General features: G+C 38.7%; 1 protein-coding gene across 1 annotated transcript in view; it reads left to right on the top strand.

The window, feature by feature from the left end:
- The window catches only part of LOC132571225 (zinc finger protein 709-like), a 1,224,940-nt gene that overhangs the window by 8,815 nt on the left and 1,196,333 nt on the right, over nucleotides 1-19,792 (top strand). The gene's annotated exons all lie outside the window — the stretch shown is intronic.

The raw sequence follows: 19,792 nt of genomic DNA, 5'->3' as shown, positions 1-19,792 counted from the left end.
ATAGTATTTCCTTTATGTAGCAAGTTTTTGTAATTTATACCTCTTGCTCTGAATTATTGCATCAGAATTTGAAGTCAATGTCTGTGCTGTAGCAATCTTGAATATCCTGCATTTTTACACTGAGATCATAATTTTGATTTCTGGGTTTTATTACATAAAAAGAGCCGTTCACAGACATAGTTGGCCCAAACATACATAGAAGTTTAGAAGCAAAAACCTTAAGGTGGGGGTAATTCAAACTTCAAAGAGGTAAGATTTCTTGATGCCAACCTCAGGAAGATTATCCTTAACACATCATCACACTGCTCCCCCCCTCCCCAGACCTGTGATTTGTGGCATCTTTTCATGTGTAGGTGGGGAAAAGAAAGAAAAGGGGGTGGGTATTCAGCAGAGAAGACGACGAAGGGAGTTGTGAGAGCAGGGAAAATCATCACAATATGTAAAAGTCCCACGTCGATCCTGTTCGAAGTAGAATCATAAGATGCCCTTTAAGACAATGAGTATGGAGTTAATCCGTACCCCATTGAACTCCCCAACACAAACTTGCGATATCTCATAAGGTTGAGAGAATGCAATAGGTCCAAGGTCAGAAGCCAGTTTTCTGGTAAGCAAGATAAAATACCAGAAAAATGGGACTGGATTGTAAAAGTTATGTCATGGAGTGAAATGGATAAACTTACAAGAATCTTGAAAGACTATGATTTAGAGGGATTTAAAATGGATTGGGACAAATTCAGAAGATATATAGAAAAAGAATGGAAAGTAAAAGGACATTGGGAGATTTTTGAGAATACCACTTAGGTTTTTAGAAGGAGAAAGAAGATGAACTATAATAACTGAATAGGACTTTATAAAGTATAAGAAATGGGTGTTCTTTTTATTTCTTTGCAAAATGATATATATATTTTCTTTTTTTTCTTCTTATTAAGATTTTTTAAAGTTAAAGAAACCTTTTGATATTAGAATTTTAGGCAATTGGCACCGGCGGAAGTCAAGATTTGGGGGGAGGGGAGAAGGGGAAAGTGTAATGTATGGGGAAGGCAGTAAGTGTTTATTAATATTTTATTAGTATTGGATATAATTACCATATATTACCAAATAAAATTGTTTAACCTGAAGAAGCCAGTTTTCTGGCAGAATGGCATTTGAACTTGGGTTTCCCAGATCCTTGCTCTAATCCGGGGTGTCAAACTCATTCATTATGAGGGCGGGATCTGACATAAATGGGACTTTGTAGGGCCGGGTCATGTGTCATAAAATGTAATGCTAGGTTGCAAAGATAGAGGACACAGACAAACACAATGATTTTATTTTTTTAAAAAAACTTACAATAAAACATGCTGAAAACCATAGCATTCATTAGTCTTAAGGGTACTTGTAAAGAACAAAGAATGTTGTGATAACAGATGCAATCTTAAGATCCCTCTGTTTCGAACCCACAGTGGGTTAATCTCTGCCCTTGCAAGGCGGAGCCGACAGCTGCGGTGAATTAAGCCTGAGGTAGCCTAATAGACAGATTGTGAGCTGGAGAGCCAGGCCCTCAGAAGGGGAGCAGAATTTGGAGCAGCAGAGTCAACGCAGCTGGTGCCTGTGAGATATCTGCAGTTTATTTTCTTTTGATTGTTGGAAGAGGCTTGGTTGAAGAACTGGTTGAAGGCTTGGAGCTGTTATGGTGGTAAGAACATGAGAAGCCATGTAGGATCAGGCCAATGGCCCATCCAGTCCAACACTCTATGTCACACAATGGCCTCAAAAAAAACCCCGATGCCATCAGGAGGTCCACAAGTGGGGCTAGAAGCCCTTCCACTGTGCCCTCCCCAAGCACCAAGAATACAGAGCATCACTGCCCCAGACAGAGAATTCCAACAATACACTTTGGCTAATAGCCACTGATGGACCTCTGCTCCATATGTTTATCCAATACCCTCTTGAAGCTGGCTATGCTTGTAGCCGCCGCCACCTCCCGTGGCAATGAATTCCACATGTTAATTACCTTTTGAGTGAAGGACTTTTTTTTATCTGTTCTAACCCGACTGCTCAGCAATTTCATTGAACGTCCATGAGTCCTTGTATTGTGAGAAAGAGAGAAAAGGACTTCTTTCTTTACCTTCTCTATCCCGTGCATAATCTTGTAAACCTCTATCATGTCACCCCACAGTTGACGTCTCTCCAAGCTAAAGAGCCCCAGGCGTTTTAGTTTTTCAAAAGTATTATTGGTTTCAGAAAAGATTTGGGAAAGAAGATAGGGGAAATGGGAAAATAAAAAGCACAATACATTCTGTCCTTATTTTGCATAAAAGTACTTTCCAAGAACACCAGGATTATTCTACAATATTTTCTTTACATAAATTGTCCCATATTATTTTGTCTAAAACTGTACATAATCCATTTTAAGATTTTATAGTATAAGTCTTTTATTATTATCTATTAATTTGGACAATTCCAGTAAAGGTAAATTTTATAATATAAAATACAGGGGGGGGGGGGGGGAAATTAGTTCACACCAGAGAATCTTAATCTTGTTTTGACAGTCTTGAATGTCCAACCTGGCATAAAATTTCATCCAATATTTTCTTGCTTCTTCTTTAGATTTCCCAGCCATCAGCTGGGATAGAAAGTCCAGCTCTGCTATCTCTAGAACTTTTCCCACCAAGTCCATTTTCGTGGGAATTTCCTGAGATTTCCATCTCTGTGCCAGAAGGATCCTAGCTGCTGTGTTGAAGTGTGCCAACAAATGTCTCATATCTTTAGAATAATCCTCAGGAAATAAGTTCAAAAAAATAGTTCTGCTTTGAAATGGATCTGAGTCTTCATAATCTTCTGTAACATTTCATGCACCATTTTCCAATAATCTTTCACCATCTCACACGTCCACCACATATGGTAAAAGGTACCAATCTGTTTAGTGCATTTCCAACATTTATTAGACATATTAGTATAGATCTTACACAATTTCTGTGGGGTCAAGTACCATCTATAAAACATCTTGTAAAGGTTTTCTTTAAAGGTTACTGACCTAGTTAGTTTAACATTAAGTTTCCACAGTCGCTCTCATTCTAATGTAATATTATAACCAAAAATTTTTGCCCACTGAACCATACAGTCCTTTACAACTTCATCTTGTGTCTTCATTTGAAGTAGGTATGCATATAGTTTGGAGATTAACTTTTCTTGTGGGCCCTAAAGAATTTTATCAAATAAGTATTGTTCTGTATTAAAGCCTGTTGCCTTGTCTTTGGCATATCTGGATTCAACTTGCATTCTCAGCCACCAATTCATTTTACCGTTTTCAAGTTTTATTAGTTTCAGAGAAGACTGGGGGATAAGGATAGGGGAAAGGAAAAATGAAAGCACCATACATTCTGGCCTTGTTTTACATAGAATAGTTTCCAAAAATGAAAGGATAATTCCACAATATTTTCTTTACATAAATTGTCCCATATTATTTTATCTAAGCTGTATATGATCCATTTTAAATTTTTATAGTATAAGTCTTTTGTTATTATCTAATAATTTGACAATTCCAGTAAAGGTGAATTTTATAATATAAAATACAAGAAAAAAGAAAAAATCAGTTCACACCAGAAAATCCTAAGAGTCTTGAGTATCCAACCAAACATACAGTTTCATCCAATTTTTTCTTACTGCTTCTTTAGTTTTCCCAGCCATCAACTGGGATAAAAAGTCCAGCTCTGCTGTCTCTAAAACTTTTCCCACCAAGTCTATTGTGGGAATTTCCTGAGATTTCCATCTCTGTGCCAGAAGGATCCTAGCTGCTGTATTAAAATGTGCCAACAAACGTCTCATCTCTTTAGAATAGCCCTCTGGAAATATGTTCAATTTAAAAAGTTCTGGTTTGAAATGTATCTGAGTCTTCATAATCTTCTGTAACATTTCATGCACCATTTTCCAGTAGTCTTTCACCATCTCACACGTCCACCATGTGGTAAAAAGTACCAATCTGTTTAGTGTGCTTCCAACATTTGTTAGACATATTGGTATAGCTTTTACACAATTTCTGTGGGGTCAAGTACCATCTCTAAAACATCTTGTAAAGGTTTTTCTTTAAAGGTTACTGACCTGGTTAGTTTAACATTAAGCTTCCACAGTCTTTCCCATTGTTCTAATGTAATATTATAACCAAAAAATTTTGCCCATTGAACCATACAATCCTTTACAATTTCATCTTGTGTCTTCATTTGAAGTAGATATGCATATAATTTGGAAATTAACTTTTCTTGTGGGCCCAAAAGAATTTTATCAAATAAGTATTGTCCTGTGATGAAGCCTATCACCTTGTCTTTTGCATATCTAAATTCAACTTGCCTGCTCAGCCACCAATTTATTTTAATGTCCATATTTTCCAATTCTTCTTTGGTTTTCAGTAGATTAACTTTCCCCAACAGATCATCATAACTGTAGCTCTGGTTTGATTTTAAAAGATTTGGGTAAGTAAATGCTTCTACTGGTGAAACCCATCTTGGAATTTTTTGATAGATTTTAGGCTTTAACCATGACCACATATGATATAAAGATTTCCGAAACCAGTGATTCTTAAAGCAAGAGTGGTCTTCAAGTCTTTGATACCACAAATATGCGTGCCATCCCATAGTCAAATCATGTCCTTCTAACAACAATTGTCTCTTGTCTTTCAACAATATCCAATCTCTTATTCAAAGAAGTGCAGATGCTTTATAATACAACTGCCAGTCTGGAAGGCCCATACCTGCTCTTAATTTAGAGTCCTGCAATGTCTTTAGTTTGATTCTAGATTTCTTGCCTTGCCACACATATTTAACAACCATCTTGTTCAGTTCTTGAAAAAATCCACTATTTAAAAATATTGGGATAGTTTGAAACAAAAATAGTAACCTTGGTAAAATATTCATCTTTATTAGGGCTATTCTTCCCATTAAAAATAAGTTCAGATCGTGCCATTTTTCCCAAATCTTTTTAAATTTCTTTAAGCAGTTTGTCATAATTATCTACTTTTAAATTGCTACATCTGTTTGAAATAACCACACCTAAATATTTGATTCTTTTTTCATACAAAAATCCCGATTTTTGCTGGAAGGACTGAATTTGATCCTTTGTCATATTCTAAATCAAAAATTTTGTTTTATGATAATTAATCTTTAACCCTGCCCAATAGCCAAATTGTTTAACCTTATTTATAAAACAATCTATTGAGTCCATTGGTTGTTCTAATTAAAAACTAAGTCATCAGCAAAGGCTCTGAGTTTATATTGTTCATCTTTTATCATAGCTCCCTTTAGATACTTCCTTTTATCCGTTTTAACCTGTCTGCTCAGCAATTTCATCAAATGCCCACGAGTTCTTGTATTGTGAGAAAGGCAGAAAAGTACTTCTTTCTCTACTTTCTCCATCCCATGCATTATCTTGTAAACCTCTATCATGTCACCCCGCAGTCGACGTTTCTTCAAGCTAAAGAGTCCCAAGCGTTTCAACCTTTCTTCATAGGGAAAGTGTTCCAGCCCTTTAATCATTCTAGTTGCCCTTTCTCCAATGCTATAATATCTTTTTTGAGGTGCGGTGACCAGAACTGCACACCGTACTCCAAATGAGACCGCACCATCTATTTATACAGGGGCATTATGATACTGGCTGATTTGTTTTCAATTCGCTTCCTAATAATTCCCAGCATGGCGTTGGCCTTTTTTTATTGCAAACGCACACTGTCTTGACATTTTCAGTGAGTTATCTACCACGACCCCAAGATCTCTCTCTTGGTCAGTCTCTGCCAGTTCCCACCCCATCAACTTGTATTTGTAGCTGGGATTCTTGGCCCCAGTGTGCATTACTTTGCACTTGGTCACACTGAACCTCATCTGCCACGTTGACGCCCACTCACCCAGCCTCAACAGATCCCTTTGGAGTTCCTCACAATCCTCTCTGGTTCTCACCACCCTGAACAATTTATTGTCATCCGCAAACTTGGCCACTTCACTGCTCACTCCCAACTCTAAATCATTTATGAACAAGTTCAAGAGCATGGGACCCAGTACCGAGCCCTGCGGCACCTCACTGCTTACCGTCCTCCACTGCGAAGACTGCCCATTTATACTCTCCTCTGCTTCCTATTACTCAGCCAGTTTTTGATCCACAAGAGGACCTGTTTTTTTACTCCATATGAACCATATAAGCCTAGATTCATGTTCTTCTTTTTTCTAAAATTTAATCATTAAAAAATTGTCCGGCTATTGCCTCTTCGTATAAAAAAGAAAAAGACAAAATTAGATCAGATTTGGTTGCCAACATTACCAAATTGGAAGAGAAATTTAAAAAATTTGGTAGCAAAAAAACTTATTCAAAACTTCTTATAGAAAGGAAAAAATTAGAATCTTTTGACGTCTCCAAGATTCAAAAACAAATGGCTTATATAAAACAAAAATATTGGTTTCGAACTCCTCAATCCCTTAAACTCCTATCATGGAAGGTTAAAAAGAGAATATCCTCAATGGCTATTTCTTCCATTCGTTCTAAATCCGGTACCTTGAAACATTCCACTAAGGATATTGTAGGAGTTTTTAAAAAATACTATTCATCTCTATATTCCTCCCAGCATCCAGCATCAGACCTTATTTCATCTTTTTTAGACACTCACTCAGTTATTAAGCCTGTTTCTCCTGAGGTTAAATCCCTTTTGGACAAACCTTTTACTGCACTTGAAATACAGGAGACTATCAAGTCTATGAAATCCAATAAATCTCCAGGCCGAGATGGCTTTATACCAGAATTTTATAAATTTTTTAATACTTTGTTGGCTCCCATCTTGGCGGACGCCTGTAATCAGTTTGTACAGTCTGGTTCTTTTCCAGTTACTTGGTCACAGGCAAAAATCATTCTTCTTCCAAAGAAAGACAAAGACTTGCTAGACCCTAGTTCATACAGGCCGATATCGCTCCTTAATTGCGATTACAAGATTTTTACAGCAGCCCTGGTGGCTAGGCTTAATACTTTTATAGGGAACTACATTCATCCTGACCAATCGGGCTTTATCCCACACCGTGAGTTAACGGACAATACTAGAATGGTCCTTGATGTTATTCAATACTGCCGGAAATTTAATATTGAGTCTTCCTTTATCTTGTCTATTGATTTTGAAAAAGCCTTTGATTCCGTTGAAGTTCCTTATCTTACAACCTTACTGCAGAAAATGAATTTTGGCCCGAATTTTCTGAAGATAATCCATTCTTTATATAAGTCGCCTTCTGCTATTCTTTCTATTAATAATTTGGATTCTGAAGAATTTAATCTTTTCAGAGGGACGAGGCAAGGTTGCCCCTTGTCTCCTCTGCTTTTTGCAATCGCAATTGAACCTCTTGCTAATGCTATCCGTAATACCAATATTATTGCTGGTATCCCTATTAGAAAGAAACAAATTAAGGTGTCTTTGTTTGCAGATGACCTAGTGCTTTTTGTTACAAAACCTAAGACTTCTTTACCAGCTGTCTTTGATTTATTATCTGTATTTTCTTCTATATCGGGTCTTCGAGTAAACCCATCTAAAACCATTCTTTATCCCATCACAATTTCAGATGCTCTCCAAGATTCCATCTACTCAAATTATCACTTCAAAAAAATGGATAGATATTGGACATATTTGGGGATCAATATACCTTTAAAATTGGGAGATATTTTTAAAGTCAATCATCATTTATTGATTAAGGACATTCTTACTATGCAAAAGAATAAAAATTCTTCACTCATTCCCTGGAATGAAAAAATTCAGATTATTAAATCTTTTATTTTTCCCAAATTTCTGTTTTTATTTCGAGCCATTCCTATTCTTATTCCTGAGGACTTATTTGTGGGTTGGCGTCGTTCGTTCTTAAGATACATTTGGAACAAGGGCTTATCTAGAATAGGGTATGCAACTCTTATTCGTTCTAAATCCTCAGGTGGTCTGGCTCTTCCGGATCTGCATAAATTTTATGAAGCTGCCATTTTAGGAGGCCTTGTCAGATACCATGATGCTGATTTAAATTCAGGCTGGAAGGTCCTAGAAGATACCTATCTAAATAACAAATCGTTTCAATCTACATTATGGGAATTTCCAAAGAAGAGACCTCCTAATATCTCCTCCAACCTTTTCCTTAAAGCCATTTTTCAGATTTGGGACAAACGCCGCCTCTTTTTAGCCCCTCCTATGTCTCCACTATCTCATTTTATGGATGTTTCTTGGTTTCAACCGGGGTTTTTTTACAAGTCTTTTCCAATTTGGAAAAAATATAATCTTTATAGGTTTGTGGATATTTTGTCCAATGGAAAAGTGCTCGACAAAAAATCTTTAGAAGAGAAAACTGGCGGGACAAAAATCCCATGGTTTGAATACTTGCAAATTAACAACTTGGTGACATCACTCTCAAAGAAATACAATTTCAATCGACCTCTTACTTTCTTTGAATCCTTGCTACAATCTCCTTTTTTAAAGCAGAAGGGACTGATTTCATTTATCTATAAGGGTTTGCTAGACATTGATGCTGTTGATTTGTTATCCTATCAAGAAATTTGGCAAAGGAATAGTTCAATTAATTTTCAGGAGGATGTTTGGCAACAAATCTGGTCATCTCCTTCGTTTGTTTCAAAATCATTGAATATACAATTACAAACTCAAAAATTTTTGTTCCGGTGGTATTTAACACCTCAGAGATTAAGCCATATGGCGATAAATCAATCCTCCAAATGTTGGAAAAATTGTGGAGAGGTGGGCACATTTATACACTGCTGGTGGTCTTGCCCGAGGGTGCAGTCGTTTTGGGCAGTAATTGTGGCAAAAATCAAGGATATCACGGGCTATAGTTTACCCTTAAGATTGGAACTCATTTTGCTTGACTGTTGGAAAGGTATTTCTATTACTTCTCTCAATAAATCCCTGATATCCCTTTTACTAGCTGCTGCTAAAATGGTGTTAGCCCAATTTTGGAAATCTCCCAATATTCCTCCAGTTAAAGCCTGGTATGCTAAAATCTGGGAGGTCTATGCTATGGACAAGATAGCAGATAGTTTATGCAATATAAATAATTCAGAAGGTAACGATTCTCTGATGTACAAGTGGCTTCCATTTCTTAAATTTTCTTTTAGTCCTGTAGATCAGATGCGTACATGTATTCCTGGTAGATATTATGACATTATTAATTTGATGTAATTAACATATGGACAGAGTACTTATTTTTTAATTCAGCTGCCAAGTATGTATGTATGTGTGAATGTATGTATGTGTTGTTTTGTTTGTATTTTGTGTATATATATATATTCTGTTTTCTACTGGTATGCTATGCTTATACACAAAGAATGATTGCAGATACAGTCATTGATTGCTTTATTTGTATGTTTACTAAATTCAATAAAAAAGTTTTTGGACATAAAAAAAAAAAAAATTGTCCAATGTCCTTTTTCTACATAACCTCTGAACTTTTTCCACTCCTTTCTATAAACTTCCAAATCATAGTTTCTTAAAATTCTTGTTAGTTTATCCATCTCACTCCATGTTATTACTTTTGTAATCCAATCCCATTTTTCTGGTATTTTTTCTTGCTTCCATAACTGTGCATACAATGTCCTAGCCGCTGAAAGCAAGTACCAAATCAAAGTTCTATCTTCTTTTGGAAATGTTTCCATTTGTAATCCCAGCAGAAATGTTTCTGCTACTTTCTTAAATTCGTATCCCAAGATCTTAGAAATTTCTTGTTGAATCATCTGCCAATACTTTTTTGCTCTTTCACAAGTCCACCGCATATGGTAGAAAGAACCTTCATGTTTTTAGCACATATCAATTCTTGACGCAGTTTGGTGACTAGTAGAATAGTAAGTAAAGTCTTTGGAGTTGGGATATCTTGTTCTCCATACATCCACCAAATCCATTTCTTCTGCTAATTTCCAAAAACTTGTTGGGAGCTGAAGACGTTTACTTTTCATCTCTGTGTGTTTTTTATAATGATAATAATAAAATTTTTAAAAAAGCAAATTTATCCAGTTGTCTGTCAGAAACAGCATTGAAATCTCCTATTAAACAATATTCTACATACTCCAAATTTGATAATTTAAGATGCAAATCTTGAAAAAAAATTTCTTGATGATCATTTGGAGCATAAATATTTGCAAGTATAATTTTCTTGTTGTCAACTGTAATTTCAACTAATAAAATTCTTCCACCATAAGAAGCAAATTGCAATTATGGGTTAAATTTATCTTTAATATAAATTGCCACTCCCCTTTTCTTCTTATGTGTATCTGTTGCTGTAAATAAATTACCAAGTTTTTTATTTTTCAAAAACTTTTGATCTTTAGTTAGGATATGAGTTTCTTGTAAGCAAATTGTGTCCATTTCCATTTTTGCCAAATATCTAAATGTCTTTCTCCTTTTGGCAGGAGAGTTAAGTCCATTCACATTAATTGGAATGATTGAAGCCATTATGGGCTTTGCTTATCATTATCTTTCTTATCTTTTTTAGAATACTCTTGTATGGCATCTCCGTGGTTCATTTGGGTCTTATTCACCAGAACCTTCTTCCTCCTGCTCCTCCTCATCCTTCTTTTCTTTGCCTTCTTTTTTCTTCATTCTTTCAAAAAAGTTCTGAGGTTTAAAAGTGGAGTTAATCCTATATCTGTTCTCCTGTATGTAAAAAGAAGGCCCTCTGGCATTAGCCACATATAGGGTATCTCTCTTCCTCTCAAAAAATCTGTTAACGCCTGATATTCTCTTCTCTTTTGTCTCACAGGCCAAGGGACCTCTCTTAAAATTTTCACCATATTTCCAGCTATCATCATAGGTCTATCTCTTACTTGTTTCAAGATGTCATCTTTAGTCTTCTTTCTTGTGAATCTCAAATGAACTTCACTAGGTAATTTGTTTCATCTTGTATAACTCGATGGCACCCGTCTAACTTGATCAAACTCTTCTTCCATCCTCTGAGGAATCACCTGTAAGATTTCAGCCAAGGCTTCACTTAACATTTTCTGTAGGTCTTCATTTTTCTCTTCTGGTAAATTTTGAAACCTCAGCATATAGGCAGCTTTATCTACTTCCAGCTGCAAAAGTCTAGAGTCCTGTATACTCTGTTCTTTTCCCAGATGTTACACCTTTTGGATATTCTCCATCACCTGACCCTCTAGAATTTTTAAGGCTTCATTGGTCTTCGCTGTCTGTCTGCTATTCTCCAAACGCTCCTGTTTAATCTCTGCCATCTGTTCACCAATATTGTCTACTTTACTTGTCAGCCGTGTTATAGCAGTCATTCACGTAGTTTGCAATTCTTTCATGTCTCCTTGCATGGGTGTAAATTTCCCTGGCCCAGATAGGCCACTAGAAAGAAATAGTGGGGGGGTGGAGCGTCGCTGGTTCATGGCAGACGTGTTCTGAAGGAGCTCCTGAGCTACCCCCTATATATCGGCTTATTAAACTCACCAGACTTCGATTTTGATAACTTTCTGATGGGAATGCAAACCAAAAGCAAAAGGAAATCAACTACCAAAGGAGGAAAATCTGTCGCTGACTTCTTCAAGCCAGAATCAACAGAAAAGGTCAGTCCCCCTCAAACTAGATCGGCTGCAAATATGGCTGCCAGCAACCCTCCCTCCCCGAGATCAGGGCATGAAGACGAGGAAGCCCCCATAAGTAAGAGGGACCTAGAAGACTTAAAATCCGATATACATCGGTTCTTCACTGAGTCTATGGAAAACTTTCTAAAACCCATTCAGTCTCGAGTGCAAGAGCTCTCTGAGGAACTAACTGTTACCGCCAAACTGGCTGAGCAAGCAGCAGAGGGTGCACTGGGTTTAAAAGAGGACATTAAAACAATGGAAAATTATGAGTCCCAACTGGAGAACAGGATTGTCCTACTTAAGAACATAAGAGAAGCCATGTTGGATCAGGCCAACGGCCCATCAAGTCCAACACTCTGTGTCACACAGTGGCAAAAAATGTTATATACACACATACACTGTGGCTAATAGCCACTGATGGACCTCTGCTCCATATTTTTATCTAAACCCCTCTTGAAGGTGGCTATACTTGTGGCCGCCACCACCTCCTGTGTTGAAAATCGCCACAGGGCTGGCAACCTCAAATTTCGAGGAATTGAAGAGGGGGAGGAAAAAGACTCAGAATTATCTATTTTTATTAATAAATGGCTGACCAAAACACTAAAAATGGAGGAGGGCTCCCCAATAGCGATTTCCAAGGCACAAAGGCTTGGTGCAATGGCAGCGGCAAAGCGTGGTAGACCACGGGACATTCTTGTAAGTTTCGTGTTCCCAAAAATGAGAGACATGATTCTAAGAGAGGTGAGGCTCCACGGGGCACTTTCCTACAAAGGTAAAACAGTTTTGACTCTCCTGGACCTTCCCCCTGAAGCCTTGGCAAAAAGAAGAAGACTTAAGCCTTTCGTCTCTAAACTCCATGAAGCGAATATTAGGTTCAGATGGAGCCCGGCGTCTGATATTCTAGTATTAAAAAATGGCGCCCTGCTTAAGGCTTACAACGTTGAGACCGGGAAAGAACTACTGAATTCTCTTGCTCTCAAGTTGTCTTCAGCAGAAGAGGAAGCCCTGGCAAGGGAAAGCGCTGCTGAAGAAAACCTACCGTCTGGATCCTAGATGATGTTTATTTTCTCCTAAGTGCCTAAAGCATTATGTTAAATACGTTCGATCTCGGCTGGGCTCCTTTTGCAAACTGATATTTCTGCCTGCTTCCACTATGTTCTTTTTTATGGCTGGGGTGATGTTGTTTTCTTTTTTGTTTGTTTGTTTGCTGTTTCATCAGTGCTGGGTTTGAGAGGAGCGAGAGGGATGTGCTGAAAGAGAGGGGTATCGGAGTGGATGATGGCGGGAAGTTTAAATGTGCGCGCGTGTGGGTGGATGATCTGAGAGCGGTGGGATGTAGTGAGTGGTGTGTAGCCCTTGTTGGAGTGGATGGTGTTCGACTGGAGAACTAGCTGACCGAGGTCCGAGTGGCATTAGCCTTCCCAGAGTTTTTGAAAAGTTTTTTGGGTCCATAAATGCGCTTGGCGCCAAGCACGCTAACGCCCCGTTCAGCGGCGACGTCATAGGAGCGGGAAGGAGAGATCGCGCAGGCCCCCTGGTGGTCTATCATCCATACACTTGAAATCAAAGAAGGCTTCAACAGTGGCGGGTATGAGTGATGTGTGGTTGGCTGGAAGGGAAAGCGAGACACTATTAAGAGAGGTTTAAATCTGAGTGTGCCTGGCTTAGAGGTTGTAGGGTGATGGATGGGTGCGTGCTACGTAGTGCCCTACGTGGAATGGATGGAGGCCGGCTAGTCAGAAATAAGACTATCAGTGCCCAAGTAGCCGTGCCAATAGTGCGTTTGTAGGTTCCTTTTCTTTTTTCTTCTTCTCTTCTAGTATGAAGGGGGTAAGTTTGATACAGGAATGGCTGAGATAATTATAAAATGGGGAGAATGAGTATTGGTTAGAGGCAGGGAAAAGGGGAGGGGGGAGTAGATGGTAGACTTGAAGTGTGAGTGTTTATGGTAAAGTGACGTAGGCATTGGTTAAGGTTTTAACTAAAAAATATACAAGCTAAAGAGAAAAGGGTAGAGCTGCCTTACAATGACCAGGGGAAAATGTCATAACGAACAAGTAAGAACTTAACTAATGAACCCCAATGTGTTAAGTTACACTGATGAACCACTTCTGGATATGTAACTAATGAGACATAATGCTAGGTAGCTCACCCGAAGATAGAAGGAGCGTGGGAGAAACTGACTTTACCTAGTTAAGTGGTGTTATTAGCCCTGTTTTATTAATTACATCTTCTCGTATCTATAACTATATGCCTACCAGTTCAGCACCTTTGGAAGTGTATAGGAGTTCTGAATGTATATTTTTCTCTGAAAGAACATAGTGATAGTGATGTCATAACGTTTGCTGTTCCTGACCATACTAGATAGCGGAAGAAGACTGGTTTGTTATTCTAGTATGTGATCACAGGGGGGTGGCGACGGTGCTTCATTTTAACCTGTGTGTTATATATCAATAATATTTATTGCTCCCTTCGTTAAGTTATGTAGCTTCACCTTGAGGGGGTACATTGTGTATTTCTCCCTTGTGCTCCTTTTATAAGGGGTGGTGAAACCTTTCCCCATTAGTGGGGTAGTTGAGTGTGTTTGTATTATTAATCTGCTAAAAAGGCTGGGCATTGACTCTTATAGTCAATCCCTTTATTGGTTGACCCTAAGTTTAGGGGTCAGAGTGTTGGAACTTAGCAAAGGGGGAGGGAACAATTTTTGAGATCTTTTCGTTAGTGGTATACAATACACCCCTCCAGAACTGAGAGAGGAGATAGGTTAAGTTAAAAGTTATAGTTATTTATTAATTGTTATCTAAAATCAGGGCATTTGGTCCCTGTGATTCATAGTAGTGTTGCATGGCCGATCACATCAAAATAGCTACATGGAATTGTAGAGGATTTCATAACCCCATAAAACGCAAACGCATATCTAATTATTTGGAAAAGAAAAAACTCAATATTGTATGCTTGCAGGAAACCCATATCAAGGAGAGGCACATCAACATTCTCAAATCACGGTGGTTTGTCCAGTCATTCCAGGCTCCTGGTACCTCCAAGGCAAGAGGGGTAGCTATCTTAATTTCCAAAAACACTCCTTTCGTCTGCTCTCAAACAAAATTTGACCCCCAGGGCAGATTCATTTTCATCAAAGGCACACTAGATGGGAAGCCTACTACAATTGCCTCAATCTATGCCCCTAACTCTGGTCAGAATGACTTCCTTAAAGAAACGTTCTCAGAGCTGCACACATTTCAGGAAGGCAATGTATTAATTGGCGGAGACCTTAATCAGGTGGTTGACCCTCTCTTAGACAAATCTAACCAACGTAGAGCTATACGGAGCCAGACCTCTTCACCTTCAAATCTGGGCATGATTCTCAATAACTTCAACTTAATAGACACATGGCGTAATTTACATCCTAAAACTAGAGATTACTCTTTCTTTTCTCCGGTACACAACTCCTATTCAAGAATAGACTTTATATTTGTTTCCCAATCTTTAATTAATTGTATAACAAACGCTGAATACGATATTAGAAACATCTCTGACCATTCGCTATTGGAGTGTGAATTGTCAGCTCAAGACACGGACGGAAAGGGTCCTAACTGGTCTCTAAATAGGCTTTTACTGTCTAGGGAAGACATACGTCTGAAGATAGAACAACAAATTCAGATGTACTTTGAGTTCAACACCAACTGCGGGGCCCCTCAAACGATTATATGGGACGCTTTCAAATAGGCTTCCCAACCCCCCCGCCCTGGCGGGGGACTCCAGAATTTATAGCCTCCTCCCCCGGTCTCCAAAAGTCCAGAAGCGGGGGGAGGGGGGGAACTTCATGCCACTCTCCGGAGAGAGCCTGCCTGATTCCCTGCACCCACCGAAGGCTCGGCACTGGAGTCCAGTCCTCACCCAGGCATGCTAAGCAAGAGCCGAAAAAGAAGGGAAGGGAGGGTGTGTGTGTGTGTCCTGTCCTGTTAGTAAAGAAGATTTGTAGAGGTGGTTGGTGTGTAAATAAACATTCCTTCCAGGCACAGAGAGAGGGAGATCTAGCAAACATTTTCTCGTCACACAAACCTGCTCTGTGCCTTCACTGCAGAACAGAAAGGCATGAGGTGTTCTTGATGAGATTTTGAATGATGCATGAACTGATAAACTGCCTTGCCCTCAACCTGTCAGCAGCAACTTCTGCAGAACTTTGCAGTAGAATACTTATTGAGAACTTTTGGGGTTGTTTTGCCTTTAAGAAGAAAAGCCTCTCTTCCAGAACAGGAAGTGCAGGCAAGGAGTAGTCTTCTGACGCTGTTTTGCTCTGCGACTAAGGTGCTTTCTAAAGCTTGATTTTAAATGATTTAAGGTATCGGTTTAGAGTGCTTAAGTTTTCGTTTTATGTGCTTCTCAGCCGGGCTGGGCTAAGCGCAGTCCCAGCCTTGTGTTCTTGTGGAGACTGTTTATTTTTTCATTGTCTTATCTGATTTATTGCCTCCTCTGCTTTTATTGCCTTTGGCTACCCCATGTTCAGCTTAACTTTGGTATATGCTGGCCCGGGTGTCTGGAACATTCTGAAGAAATTTGTCTTAATTTTTAAAACCTTGCTAAAACTTTGAACCCAGTGGCACCTTTAAGACCAACAAAGTTTAATTCAAGGTATATTTTTTCATATGCAAGCATACTTATTCAACTGATTTGCAGATTACAGAAGTCATTTTCACTTGAGAAAATGGGTGTTAAAACTAACCTATTTTTATTTGCTAGCATTGTTTTGCTGAGTTAATTATCCTGCTCTCCTCCCCCCCCCCTTAAGATATAGCAGGTTTTTTATCACAACAAACACACCAAACAAACCAATCCTATAACGACTGGGGGGAGGGATTTTCCAGGTAAAGATCAGATAGTTTGACAGGAATTGTATTTTTTGTGAAAAGGAAGCAATATAGTTTATTGCATTATGAATATGTTGGTTCTAGATGACTTTTAAACATATTTTTGAGCAATGTTTCCTCTAAGCTGAGTTAGTGTGAGCTAGTTCAGTTTTTAGTCTTCAGCTCACACATTTTGGTCTTAGCTCAGGAAAAATGGCCCCACATGAAACTAATTTATGCAGGAGCTCATGACTTCAATGCCAATAGCTCACAAAGTAGATTTTTTGCTCACATAACCCCACAGCTTAGAGGGAACATTGCTTCTGAGTCTCAGGTGTTCTAAATGCAGTACTGCAGATATTGTTTTGATATTGTGTTCTTTTCTAATCCCACTAAATGAAAAGATGAATAACTGATACTTGAAAGTATTTCCTGGAATTATGGCATATCTCCAGATTACAAAGTCAATTTCTGCTGGAGAAAATGGATGCTTTGGAGGGTGGACTTTGGGAGCATTGTAATCCACTGAGTTCCGTGTCCTCCCCAGGCTCCACCTCCAAGTCTCCAGGAATACCCCAACCTGGAGCTGGCAACCCTACTCCTGCCTCTGGTCAGTGACAGGTCCTGGCAACCCTAGAGCTATTCTATTACATGATGGTAACCAGAGCTGCTTATTAGGATTTTTGGTAGGGGTGATATATGCAAACCTCCACTCCCAATTGCTAGACATAGAGGAGGACATAATATGCTCTAGTGTGCATATAAGAATTTTCTCTGGTGTGAATTATCTTAAGCTTCCAAATTGCCAAGTTCCTGAAGCATAACGAGCTACAAATTCTTTTTTGTGGCAAAGAGAATGCAACTGAGAAATACCTGACCACAGAATTACCAGAGGTATGATGGAGCTACTTAGGCTTGTAATTGTGTTTGACCTGAGAAGACAGCAGTAACTAAGTCTTACTAGGTTGGGAATGGCTTCCACTGTTTAAGAGGGAAGCCCATATCTGTTTTGAATTAAGTGACATTATTTAGCAAGCTTTCATCCAAATTTGTCAATTAGAATCTTATCATTTGAACTGAGTCTAGCACTAAAGTCTCTCTCCCCTCCCCCCTTTAGAATCAGGTGTGCTGGAGTATCTAATAAAAGTTCTTCAATAAACAATTCAGATTAATTACAGCACCTTGCTATATCTGATCATTTTTGCTGGGGAGGGATATATACATTTAGTATTAGAAGAGACCCCATTTTGAAGTGTAGGAGGATAGCCATTGCCCATGGGTTTGAATTTTTTAGATGGACACATTCAATTTAAGTGATGTAGAAATTAGGATTCCTAAACCCCCATGAAGGGTTTTAGAGGTGGGGTTTGATGCAGTGTGCTGGAAGTGATATAGAGGAGTGAAGTTCAGGAAGTGACATCACTTGACCTTTGACTTGGAAGTGATGTCACTTCCTTGCTCCTGGCTCCACCCCCAAAGTCCCCAGATATTTCTTAAATTGGACTTGGCAACCCTACTTTCAAAGCAGTCATGAGAGGAAATTTTATTTCTATTGCATCTGCTTGTAATAAGGCTAGAAGGAAAACCATTTCAGATTTAAATGCTCGCATTGCAGAACTCCAAAATAAACATCAAAAGTATGGAGGAAATAAAACCCTAAGAAAATTAGATCAAACTAGAAAACAATTGGAATTGCTGGAATCTTCCTACATACAGAAGTCTTCTATTTACCTTAAACATAGGTATTTAACAAAAACATCCAAATCAATTAGATACTTGAAATTCCGGATTGCCCAAAAAAATCCCACAAACTCCATACATGCTATAAGAGACATTAGGGGAATCCTTCACTCATCCTCTAAGGAAATTTCAAGAGTTTTTTTTTTACTATTATAAGAAGCTCTATGAATCTGGTAAACCCAATGGACAGAACATTGAAAACTATCTAAAATCAATTAACTTCAACGCAATCCTCTCAACAGAACACGCAGATTTTTTAGATAGACCATTCAATTTGACAGAGCTAACCGCAGCTCTCTCCAAAAGCAAGAATAATAAAGCTACTGGTAGGGATGGATTCCCTTCGGAGTTCTATAAATTATTTAAAACCTCATTGTTAACTCCCCTTCTTGAGACCTGTAATACGGTCCTAAAGGACGGTCAGCTACCCCCTAGTTGGCGGGAGTCACGAACAATTCTGATTCCCAAATTAGGCAAAGACAAGTTTAATCCTGCTTCCTATCGCCCTATATCAGTGTTGAATCATGACTTTAAAATTTTTTCTACTATGTTGGCGGAACGGTTAAAAAAAATCATCACAACTTATATACATCCTGACCAAGCAGGCTTCATGCCTGGCCGTTCCATCACGGATAACATCCGTAAATCTTTAAATCTGATCTATATGGCAAAAAAGTCTTCGGCCCCCTCTCTGATTTTTTCGTTAGACGCCGAGAAGGCCTTTGACAAAGTGGAGGTTGTCTACCTAAAGACCCTACTCCAATTCATGAATTTTGGCCCAAACTTCCGTAAAGCTATATCGGCGATATATAGTGCCCCATCAACTCAAATACTTACTAACTCATTTAGGTCAGAGGAACTTTATTTATATAGAGGTACCAGACAGGGGTGTCCCCTTTCCCCATTATTGTTTGCTCTCTCAGTAGAGCCTTTAGCACACACTACTAGAACTTCACCTAAAATATCCGGCATTCGAGTGGGTGAATCTGAATTTAAAATAAGTCTATTCGCTGATGACATGGTGTTCTATCTAACCAATCCTCTCTCTTCGTTGACCCATCTTAAAGCAAACCTAGAAGAATTCGGTAAGCACTCTGGCTTCACCATAAATCTTACCAAATCGGAAATTTACCCTATTAAGATTCCAGAAAGCCTACAGTTACTTATAAAAGCATCCCAACCGTTTAAGTGGGTCTCTAAATCATGGAGACATCTTGGAATCCAGATTCCATTGAAACTCGAGGAATTATTCCAAGCCAACTACAGTCCTTTGGCCAACTCCATGACCTCTTCTATATCTGCCTGGTCCAAACTTAATTTCTCTCTACTAGAAAAAATTGACCTTCTCAAATCCTTCTTGCTACCACGCTTGTTATTTCTATTTCAAAATCTACCAATTAATGTCCCCAAAAAAGAGCTCACTCGTTGGCAGTCACAGTGGTCATCCTTCTTATGGAACCATCGCAAACCTAGAATAGCCCTTTCATTACTAACCAAACCATGTAACATGGGAGGCCTGGCAGCCCCATTAGTGGACAAATATTTTATAGCTGCACAGCTGAGAGTCATCGTTTACTATGCATCACCATACGCCCCCCCTGCGTGGGTCCAGATTGAAAAGGCAAACTTGCCCAGCATAC

The sequence above is a fragment of the Heteronotia binoei genome, chromosome 5 (assembly GCF_032191835.1).
Source record: "Heteronotia binoei isolate CCM8104 ecotype False Entrance Well chromosome 5, APGP_CSIRO_Hbin_v1, whole genome shotgun sequence".
Classification (NCBI taxonomy): domain Eukaryota; kingdom Metazoa; phylum Chordata; class Lepidosauria; order Squamata; family Gekkonidae; genus Heteronotia; species Heteronotia binoei.
Note: the sequence above shows the minus strand (reverse complement) of the source record. Positions and strands in the feature narration are given on the sequence as shown.